The following is a 12,188-nucleotide window of genomic DNA, read 5'->3' on the forward strand; positions in this document are numbered from 1 at the left end:
TTATGCTCAAGCTTTTCCTTAACACATCAATGGTATTAGAATAAATTAGTGTCGTTAAAACAAATATTACAGCAAAATTACCTGTGGTCTAACAAACACACACATAGCAAGGCACGAACAGGTGGCAGAGATCCATGAAATTCTATGCACAGGTTTGAAATCTATAAAGCTCTGAGAACGAAAAGATTTGTTTCTGTAGCTCAGTTTAGGTAAAACTAGATCTGACTTAGCTTCATGTGTCACCTGGCTTAAATGGATGCGAGGTTCTTCATTTATTTCACTTAGCATAAATACTTATACATTTTGCTGCAGAAATATTTTTGCCTCTGATAATTAGATGCTATCTCAGATCCTTCTGGAGATTTAAATAATATATGGAATAAGCAGCCTTTTAATATCCCCCAAATTCTATGTTTGAAACATATGTGATAAAAAGAATGTGGATCTGCAAGGGCCAAACCTGTGTGACTCATTTTAGGCGACACACTTCCATTTTGACAGGAAACTTCAGGGATGTAATATTGAGGAATGACCCATACCAGCAGGCTGGTGGGGAGATGGTGAGACTGACCCCTTCTTCTGTCTTCTTTGCTCTAGGACTTGTCCTGCTCCTCGTCCTTCTTCTTCCACTCCAACCGTTCTTTCTTAGCTTTCCCTAAGTGCTTCTCTTCCCCTGTCCTCCTCACGTTTCCAAAGATGTGGTCCACAGTCCGTCTGCATCAGAATCATGTAGCAAAATGTAGACTCTCAGGTCTCAGCTCAGACTTTCTAAATTAGAAACTCATAGGTTGGGGCCCTGTATTTTTAACAATTTCCCCCATGATACAGATGCACTTTTAAGTTTGGACTCAGCTACCCGAAATAATAGTATTTCTCAATATCCGTTCCTATGTTCACCTCGCTTGTGTCTCACTCAGTCAACAGCCACACATATGCTGACAACTTTATGTCGCACATCAGCACATCATGTCTTTATGTCTTTATTACTACTTCTGCGCATCAGACTCCAGTATGCAACCACTAACTCGGATGTCCCAGGGGCATTGCAAATCAGCATATCTAGATCTAGACTCATCTCCTTACATTTCAGTGAATGGAGCCATAATGATCTCTTTTCCCACCCGCACTCACAGCTCATCTCTGTCCTCTCACTCTCATCTTCCACATTTTATCTTCGCCTTCACTTTAGTCCTTTCCTCTTTTCTCCTTCCTCTAACCTAGGCCACCATCGATTCTTGTTTATGCTACTGCAGCAGCATGATCTTTCCCTTCCAGACTGTTCCTGCCCATTCGGTTCTCCATAATAGAGCCCAATAGAGCTTTCTAAGATGCAAACGGAACATGTCACTCCCAACTTAAACACACTGAAGAGCATCTCATTATCACTCACTAGAACCCAAACTCTTTATCAAGGTCTGTGAGGCCCTGCAAGGCCCCTCAGCTTCCTCTCTATGGCCCCTGAGATACCCTCTACCCCCATTTTATTTAAGTCTCTCTGCCACATGCTCCCAGGGTACCTCCTCCCAGAGTACGCCTCATGCTGTCTATAATTGCTTGCTTAATTATCCATTTCCTCCATCATCAGCCTCTAAGCTCTATGATAGCAGGACCCTGACTGTCTTGCTTATTATCCCATGGAAAGCACTGAAGAACAAATGAATAAATGAGTTATTTTGGTGTGTGGTTGTGAGGGCAGGGGTGGGGCATTTTATGCTTCTCAAGCAATACCAGTGAGGATGGCTGGCCAATTCAATTTAGTTCAAGACAACTCAATTTAGCAAACAGTTATTATTGAGTATTTATTATGCTCTATTGGACATGTCATGGAGTAAGAGAAGACAAGGCCTCTGCCCTCAAAGACCACTGCCCTAACCTAACCTGTCACTAGCTGGCATCCTGCTGTTCGTGGACAGATGGCTCAGAATCACAATGCCACTGATGCCCTGACTTCAGGAACTGCCTGATGCCTCTACTCTTCCCTTGCTCCCTGCCTGCTCTCACTTCAGGTGTTTGCCCAAACTATGCTTGGATTTGCCACATTCATTAGCATGAGAAAAGAACCGTGTAATGCTGAGTTCTCTAAAGGAATTTTAACCCCCTACTGCTATGTGCCCTTGGCCTTGGAGAAGCAAACTGTCTCCACAGAAGGTTCCATTTTAGAGAAGTTACAGCAAAAGCAGTTGTTAGGCAGAAATCTCACTTTCACCATTTAAGAGCCATTTGACCTTGGCCAAATGTTCATATGTATATTTTCATACATAAATAGAGATAATAGTCACCTCACAGGTTTTTGTGATTATTAATGCTATTAACAAAAAACAATAATGTCTAAGATTGATAGAGTGCTGACAACAGTCTTGACATTGTCCTAAAGGCTTACCCTATTTAATTTTTGCAACAATCCTAAGCAGTAGATACTAACATATTCATGTTACAGGTGAGGATGGTGAGGCTTAAGTACCTTTCCTGTGCTAATAGTGAGCAAGTGGAAGGGCTAGAATTTCATCCAGGCAGCCTGGCTCCAGAGTTCATGCCCTCACTCACTACGCTCTCTCCTTGGGGTTGAGGTTAATTGAAGATATGGATAAAATTTCTATTCTCTTACTGGGGGAAAAGATAGCAAAACATTTTAAAAGGGATTTATTTAGTTTATCTTTATTTCTCTTGTTTTCTAGGGCCTAGAGAGACTCTATAAAAAACAAATTTTCTTAGTCAATGGAATAAATAGGTACTATTTAAAAAAAAAAACCAGGCCATCCTTCATGCTATTTTTAACTTTAGATTTTTCTCCCTGCTTCCCTGATGTATTAACTGTTATATGTAGTTGGACCACATGTGGCTTGGACTCACAGATGTCCAGCTCTTTTGACAGTTGGATGGAGTTAACTGGGCACATTGGGGAGGGGTGGGGTTGGGGCAAACATACATTCTTCAGTTGCTTGTTAAAGGAGCTAGCTAGTTTAGCAGTCAAGGTAATTCTTAAGACTAGTGGCTGCCTTCAATCCAAAATGTTGCTCTATTTGATATATTATTATTTTGATTACATGGTATAACTTAAGTTTACATCGTGATTAGAGTTTTTGTCTGAGTACTTGCAGTCAGTGACTACATAGGAGCACAATAGTGTACAGTGTGGTCAAAAGGAACTTACACTGTTTTCTTTTTTAAAAAAATTGTTTTATTCACTCACAAACACACAGCATCTACTATTTTCTAATAATATCTAGATGCTAAGAATTTTAGGATGCAGAATGTATATTACTGATCTCATGTCGCTGATATCTACTGTCCTAAGTTTCTATAGCCTTACTTCTGTGGGCTTTGAGGTTTTTTGTACAACTATAGGGCTCCACTGTGATGAGACACATTTACGAGAGAGAAATATTTGGGCGAAAGGTCCATTTGTAGCATATGTTTGATCTCACTGGAGGTCAAATAATCAAATTTTCTTAGTAACACCTGGCTCAAGATAACTGAGGCCATCTACCTACATATTCATGATGTATTCTTTCAAGGAAAGATGGAGTGTAGTGGCAGAAATATAAGTAAATATGTTATAAGTCTATAAATGTATATATATTTACATATTGATACACATTAAACATAGATTAAAATATTGATTTATTGTAATAAGTCTATCAACAAAACATAACTTTTGTGAAAAAGCTGCAGCATTTAAACTATTCCTATTTAACTGTCAATCCATTTGAGGACAGAGTCTGTAGTATAGACATAAGTCCTTAAAAATGCATGTGATGGAGTTCCCTGATGGCACAGTGGATTTAAGGATCTGGTGTTGTCACTGCTGTGGCTCTGGTCGCTGCTGTGGCACGGGTTCAATCCACGGCCTAGGAACTTCTGCATGCTGTGGATGCGGCCAAAAAATAAATTAAAAAAAAAGAAAAGAAAAGAAACATTAAAAAAAAAAGTGTGTGAAAACACATGTACATTACATTAGTAAGATTACAAATCTAGTGAGATTAGACACGACCGTTTAGAAAAACTGACATTAAAGGAACATAGGCAATCTGAACATGGGTAGAAATGTCTCTTAAGAGCTGTTATAGGCTGATTATATTCCCCCCCCCCAAATTCATGTGTTTAAGTCATATCCCCCAGGACCTCAGAACATGACTGTATTTGGAGGTATGGTCTTTGAAAAGGTAATTAAGTAAGGTCATTAGGGTAGGCTCCACACCAGTATGCCTAGTGTTCTCATAAGGATAGGAGTTTATAGTACAGACAGGTACAGGGAAAGACCATGTGAAGACAATGGGAAGAGGCCATCCATAAGCCAAGAAGAAACCAACCCTTGATCTCAGACTTCTAGCCTCCAGAATTGTGAGAAAATAAATTTCTATTTTTTAAGTTACCCTGTCTGTGATAGTTTGCAATGAGCATGCCAGCAAATGAATACACATTTTAACCACTTCCCACGCCTTGACTCTCTTGCTTTTGTGTTTTGAAGACATGAGCATGGTTTCAACTTCTTGTACTTGATTTGGCTCTGAATATGACATGACTCAGAATAGCTTACAAGTCACAAGAGTCTCATTTCTGTATTTCAGTGTTAGCTGAGACAGGTTTAATATTGAGAGACCTTGTATATATCTTCAAATTTATTCTTGAATGGGAATGAACAAAGGATGCTTATTATATTTTTTTTTTTTACTAAAAATATTTTTGTATTGGGGTAATGTTGATATACAATATATATGTACAATAATGTATGTTACAAGTATACAATATAGTGATTCACAGTTTTTAAGGTTATACTCCATTTATAGTTATTATAAAATATTGGCTATATTATTCATGTTGTACGACATATCCTTGTAGCTTATTTATTTTATACATGGTAGTTTATACCTCTTAATCCCCTACTCCTTATTGCCCCTCTCCCCATCCTTCTCCCCACTGGTAACCACTAGTTTGTTCTCTATATCTCTGAGTCTGCTTCTTTTTCATTATATTTGTTTGCTGTATTTTTTAGATTCCACGTGAATGATGTTATACAGTATTTGTCTTTCTCTGTTTGATTTATTTCACTTAGCATAATGCCATCCAAGTCCATTCATGTTGCCACAAATGGCAAAATCTCTTTCTTTTTATGGCTGAGTAGTATTCCATTGTATATATGTATACACTTATCATCATATATATCTCACATCTTCTTTATCCATTCATCTATTGATGGACCCTTAGGTTTCTTCCATGTCTTGACAATTACAAGTAATGTTGCTATGAACATTGGGACACATGTATCTTTCTTGAATTGGTGGGGTTTTTTCAGATATATATCCAGGATGTGAATCTCTGGGTCATATGGAAGTTCTATTTTTAGAATTTTTAAGAACCTTCACACTGTTTTCCACAGTGGCTGCACCAATTTACACTGCTACCAACAGTGAATGAGGAGTCCAAAGGATGCTTATATTTGCATAGATGGCAAGCAATCAGAGAGCATAGTAAATCTAAATCACCTTGACTGGTTGAACCAAGGGGCTGAGCTGAAGTAGAGGAAAATTCAAAAGAGATAAATGTTAAGTGCTTGAACTTGGATTTTATTTAATTTTTAACTATTATTATTATTATTATTTATCTTTTTAGGGCCACACCATGGCATATGGAGGTTCCCAAGCTAGGGGTCGAATTGGAGCTGTAGCTGCTAGTCTACACCATAGCCATAGCAACTCGAGATCTGAGCTGCAGCTGTGACCTACACCACAGCTCACAGCAATGCTGGATCCTTAACCCACTGAGTGAGGCCAGGGATCGAACCTGTGTCCTCATGGATACTAGTCAGATTTGTTTCCCTGAGCCACAGTAAGAACTCCTTGAACTTGCATTTTAAAATATCAATTGCACGAGTACAAGGGAGGGGAGGAATTGTTAAACAGTAGCGTGAATTGAAAGCTCATGATAAGTCAACTGAATGATAAGACTGCCCCTACATCCAGTGTGCTTATAAGCCATCATTTATGGGATTCTCATTTTCAGGGTGCCTGGTAAGAAAACGAGCTGCCCCAGGAAGTAGTGAGTTTCCCTTGCTGAAGGCGTCCAAGCAATGACTGAGAAGACACCCTGGTAGCTGAAGTTAGACTCACACTAATTGTTGCCTGAGGAGTTAAAGACCACATGCCCCCACATAATTTTTGCTGTTGCTATCTTTAAATGTTAGTGCTTAGGAAGACTTGGGAAGGAAATAGAGATTACCCTGAAAGCCAGTGACACCAATATTAATTTGCTTTTATCCTCATTTATTTACATTTTCCCTCGAGAGAAATCACTAATTTATGGGGCTTTAGAAACAGTGGTCTTTGGCTTATTGAGAGTCTTTCTAATTTGACAACTCCAGATATTGATTGAATTTTATTGATTCTGAAGTTAGTGTCTAAAATAGTGATAGGTTGATTTTGGCTTTATCTCTAACCGCTGTTGCTTTTAGGGTAACCAGAAAGAGATTGGTTTATAAAATGTGTGTTTACCTGTGTGGACTAGTGAAATCTTATGCTGGGAAAAGTCCCCATTTTAATAAGCTTTAAACAAAAAATTCTACCTTAGGTGCTAATTAGAATCTAAATTCAGGTGTTAACCTCTTTGACTGAAAGTGCATGTTGAGTAATTGCAGGAAAGGGGCCAATTTCAGGCACAGCAGTAATTACTGAATTAGTAGAAAAGTTCAAGTAGGGCTTCAGATTTCAGATCATTACTGAGCTTTCTGAGGAACAGCTAATCCTGGAGTGGTTGGGCTTCTCACACCTGTGTGTGCATGCTTGTGTATGTGTGTGTGTGTGTGTGTGTGTGTAAGTGAGTGTGAAGGGAGCCCACTTAAATTTCAAAGAAATAACCTTACAAATGACCACAGAATTAGATACTAGTATTTCTTAATATTTAAAAATATAATTTTAAAGACTTCTGAATAAGTTTTAATGCTTTCCCTTTTTTTTTTACTTCAAATGTAGGGATAAAAAGCAGAATCCGTTTCATTTGGTAAAACGGCTTCATTCTTAAAATTTAGTTTCTTGCATTATTTACTTCCTACTTTTCTGGGAATTAGCCTTTAATATGTCAGGGAGTCACCACCACTGGTACACCCTCTACATTCGGTGCCTCATTGAATTTAGTTGTTGCTGAGGGGTGATGAAATTCTTGAGCCAACTGCTGTGACACTCTCAATGACACAGATGAGGAAAACACAGGAGTAACTGTAGCTGCTTTGTTTGTTGTTACATGGTGTGCTGTTCAATCATGATGCTGATGAACATCACAACAAAATCTAATGGCCCTAAGAAGAAATAGATCCAACCAGAAAAAAACCAGTCTGGATCTTCAGGGCATAGCATAGCTTATGTTCTCCTTCATTAGGGAGATGGGTTCTTCACCTCTGAGTGTAATTTCAAGTGTTAGCTCCGATTTATAAAGTGCTAAATGGTCTGTAATCTTGTAAAGGGCTTCTTGCTAACTCCAGGAACAATGATGAATTATTAGCATCTATTCACTGACCTCAAAAGTAAAACTGGAAATTTGCAGTAACCGAACTCCTTATGGGCATTTTTTCAAGGAGCCTTTCAAGCTGAGGGCCAAGTAGACACCACCCTTGAAGCACACATTATTTTCCAGTACATACAGTGTGTGATATAAAGAAATGTGCAAAAGGCTTGATGCCATAATGAAGAGTTCACAATCAAATCAGTTAGAAACCTGTGTAAAGTGAAATAGGAAGACCAAACAGAAAAAAAAAAAAATAGCATAATACTTGAATCAGCCTAGCTATTCATCAGTGTAGAACTAGATAAACACATTATGGAACATCCATATAATGGGAAACATGTACCCATTAAGAAGAATTAGGGAGCTCTGGTTATATTGGTATATAAAGAGTCTCAAGAAATATTTTTTAAGAGTTTTTTTTAGATTAAAAGAAAGCAAAATGATAGATATAGAGTTAGTTTACTTTTATAATTTTGGGGGGAGAAAAGGATATCTAGAAATATATGTCTATACTTAGATAAGCATACTTTTAAAAAGTGTCCTGCAAGAAATATGATAGTGGTTATTTTTGGGGAGATGGATTAGGGATAATTTCAGGGGGTTAGGTTACTAGTGAGTAAAGGAAGAATTGCTTATATGTATATATACTTTTTGCATGTTTTAATTTTTTTTTAACTTTTTTTTTTTTTTTTTTTGTCTTTTTGTCTTTTCTAGGGCTGCTTCCCTAGGCATATGGAGATTCCCAGGCTAGGGGTCTAATCGGAGCTGTAGCCACTGGCCTATGCCACAGCCACAGCCACACGGGATCCAAGCCACATCTGCAACCTACACTTCAGCTCACAGCAACACCGGATCCTTAACCCACTGAGTAAGGCCAGGGATTGATCCTGCAACCTCATGGTTACTAGTCGGATGCGTTAACTACTGCTCCACGATGGGAACTCCTATTTTAACTATTTGTATCGATTCTTAACCCACTGTGCCACAGTGGAAACTTCTAGAAATCATTTTTTTCCCTTTTTTTCTGTTTTTGGCTGTCACGTGCAATGCCTTGATGTGGGATCGCAATTTCCAAACCAAGGATTGAACCTGGGCCACAGTGGTGAAAGTGCTAAGTCCTAACCACTAGACCACCACGAAACTCCTAGAAATCAATTTTTAAAAGGTATACAAGAGGCAGACCATGAATGAAAGTAAAATAAGGTGGCACATTATTCATTATCAAATGAATGCTATAGGCAGTGAACATTGTAATTTCAAGGGAGAAAGATGAGCTTCTGATCATAGATGATCATGGATGAGTTTATTATTATTACTATAGTAATAATTCCATTTATGGAATTGTGCCAAGTCTGTATTTGGTATATTTCCATACATTGAACTTAGTGTCCTTATTGATGCTCAATTTATCCCTTTTTTAGCCAGTAGAAACCTCTTCAAGTTGGCTCCTGAATCCTTTTGATACAACCTCAATAATCTTTTCTGTTTTGGCTGTGACTGAGGCATGTGGAAGTTCCCAGGCCAGAGATCCAACCAGTACCACAGCAGCAACCCAAGCCACTGCAGTGACAGTGCTGGATACTTAACCCACTAGGCTACACAGGAACTCCACAACCTCAGGAATCTTTGACATCAGCTTTTTTTTCTAGTATGACAAGATGTTCCAGGATCACCTTATACATTTTCTACCCCAGAAGTGAAAGTGAGAATCTCCAGAGACCATTGATCCATTTTAGTGAGCATGGTCTGAACACTAGTGGTGTTTATGCTTACTGAGTTGGTCTTTTTTCTCCAGGTCATTTCAGGATATACACATTTCAGATAAAATACATGAGTTCATACTGATACCCGCAATTCAGACTCCGAGGTTTTCCTTAACCACATTGATCTTACATATTTCTCTCTTTTTATTCACATTGAAATTCCAGTTTTCAAATACACCAGTATAACTATACAATAGCCTTGGAATAACAATAGCAAAACTACTATTACTACCATAATATAATTAGTGAAAACTATTGTCGTAGAGTATATCCTGCTAAGAACGTGTGGTCAAGTAACTGTGTTGTAAAAGTCATTTGGAATCGTCCCTCTCTGAGAGGTTATGCCATCACCTGGCTGTACACTGATGTTCATTTGTTTCATTTTACTTTTGAGTTTTTTTCAAGATTGCATTTTGCAGGGGATGGGGGGATTCTCTCAACCTTTTATGTTTTTAGTTTGTGAAATACAAATCAACATACATTTTTGTTACATATCATGGTAACAAGATTGACATTCTTTTCAATACAGGATGACTTAATATAGGTACTTGAAAACTTCCCTTTTAAAAACAATACATTTTATTTCGGAGGGAAATAACTCATTAAAAAGACACATGGGTACTCAGGCTATTCATTTCATTATTTTAGTATTTATAAAATGCCAATCTTGGATAGCACACCTTCCAACTTAAATTTTGTTCCTCGAAATACATAAGTATTCCTCCTATAACAAAAACGAATTAAACCATATTGTTGGAAAAAGAAAATCACAGAACTATTTGGCATAGGCTTCTGAGTGAGCTTGCAAAATGAGTTTGGATTTGTTTCAACTGTATGGAGGAACATTTTAGAATCCACCTAGAAATATTTGGCAGAATAAGAGACCTGGTGCTGCTGGGGTTGTTCTGCCTCAGAAGGGGACAGAGGGTGCTGAAGACTCACAACACCAAAACTGCTTACTCAAAATTAACCAAAATTCAATACAAAATGACATACAACAATATTAGAACAGTCTCAACCATTATTCAATGCCTGGAAAGCAAATTGTAAGCTTAGAACTAATATCTCATTAGGAACAATATTCAACATGTTTATAAGGCTGTGGAGATGAGAAAACATCATTCATAGATGATGTCATGTGCACAGGTACGTTGGTTTCCAGGACATTAGAGGACACTACAAAACATACAAAGTAAGAATAAATCCAAGCTGCTTTACTTTCCACCATTCTCTTGAGAATTAAACCCAGACCACCTTTGGTCATTTACAGGGTGTCTTCTCTTCTTTATTCTCAAGATAAATATTTGCTCCTTGGGACATTCGCAGTTTTGCTTCTTCCATTCTCTCCTCATTACAGGCTAAGTGTCCCCGGCTGCTGCCTGGGGCACTGCTGTGACCTGGTAACGGTCCTTAGCATCTGGATTAGTCCCGCCTTCCTGCACTTCACAGCCTGTTTTTGGAAACTGCATAATGTAGAGGAGTACAGCTACTTTGACTAATAGCATTCACTTGAGCACCTTTTCCCAGAAAGGCTTTTAATGGTCTCATCTCACCAGCAGAAACAGCAATATGAAGAGACCAACCTGCATCATCTTTATCGTTCACTGGCACCCCACGTTGCAGCAAGAATTCAACAGTTTCTGTGTCCAGCTAAGCACACCTGATGCAATGCAGTTCTCCTGACCTGGTCAGTGCCGATAGTCAGGGAGTTATTGGCCAGGATCCTCTCCTTCAACTCTTCCAACTTCCCATTGTAGCTGCCAGGTTGCAGACAATTAGGTTAGATGCACACCCCTTCATTTTACTTTCCCACAGTGGAGTTCCTGGTGTAGCTCAGAAGTAATGAACCCAACTAGAATCCATGAGGACATGGGTTCAATCCCTGGCCCCATTCAGCTGTTTAAGGATCTAATGTTGCCCTGAACTGCAGTGTAGGTCACAGATGCAGCTGGGATCCAAAGCTGGCAGCCACAGCTCCAATTCGACTCCTAACCTGGGAACTTGCATATGCTGAGAGTTTGGGCCTAAAAAGACAAAAACAAACAAACAAAACTTTCCCACAATCTCAGTAGAGACTGCCTTTAAAAATTTAATTTTGCTTAGTGATATGTAAAATGTTAACTTGGCTCTAAAGTCAAGTCTATAAAACAATATATCTTCGAAATGTCTAGCTACTGTGTGCCTTTCTCTGCAGGTAATCTTTTAAAATTTTTATTTTGGGGTTCCTGTAGTGACTCAGTGTGTTAAGGACCTGACATTGTCTCTGTGAGGTTGTGGGTTTTATCCCTGGCCTTGCTCATTTGGTTAAGGATGCGGTGTTGCTGCAAGCTGTGGCATAGGTAGAAGATGTGGCTCAGATCCCATGTTATTGTGACTGGCATAGGCCATAGTTGTAGTTTCGATTCAACCCCAGGTCGTGGAGAATGCATACACTACAGGGGGAGCTGTAAAAAGAAAAAATATATATGTTTTATGATTTGTATTTCCCGTTTTATTTTTAATATAACCAAATGGATATTAGAGAAATAGAAGCATTTAACTGAACAACATGTAGAAGATATCCTTCTTCTTTCTCTTTTCCTTCCCTCCTTCCTTCCTTCTTTCCTTTCTTCCTCCCTCCCTCACTGTTTCTTTCTTTCTTTCTTTCTTTCTTTCTTTCTTTCTTTCTTTCTTTCTTTCTTTCTTTCTTTCTTTCTTCCTTCTTTCCTTCCTTCCTTCCTTCCTTCCTTCCCTTCCCTCCCTCCCTCCCTCCCTCCCTCCCTTCTTTCTTTCTTTCTTTCTTTCTTTCTTTCTTTTGCCACCCCAGATCTGTGGAAGTTCTCAGACCAGGGATTGAATCTGAGCTGCAGCTGCAGCTGCAACCTCTACCACAGATTTGGCAATGCCAGATCCTTAACCCACTGCGCCATAGCAGGAACTCCTTAATTTCTT

The 12,188-nt window shown here is 38.7% G+C and overlaps 1 pseudogene; it reads right to left on the reverse strand.

The window, feature by feature from the left end:
* Positions 1–593: 593 nt before the first annotated feature.
* On the reverse strand, positions 594–11,063 carry LOC100526187 (uncharacterized; annotated as a pseudogene).
* Positions 11,064–12,188: the final 1,125 nt, after the last annotated feature.

Source organism: Sus scrofa, chromosome 13 (genome assembly GCF_054392235.1).
Source record: "Sus scrofa isolate SSC_HxYL_T2T_F1_AM1 chromosome 13, Sscrofa_HxYL_maternal_Yorkshire_Landrace_v2.0, whole genome shotgun sequence".
Lineage (NCBI taxonomy): Eukaryota > Metazoa > Chordata > Mammalia > Artiodactyla > Suidae > Sus > Sus scrofa.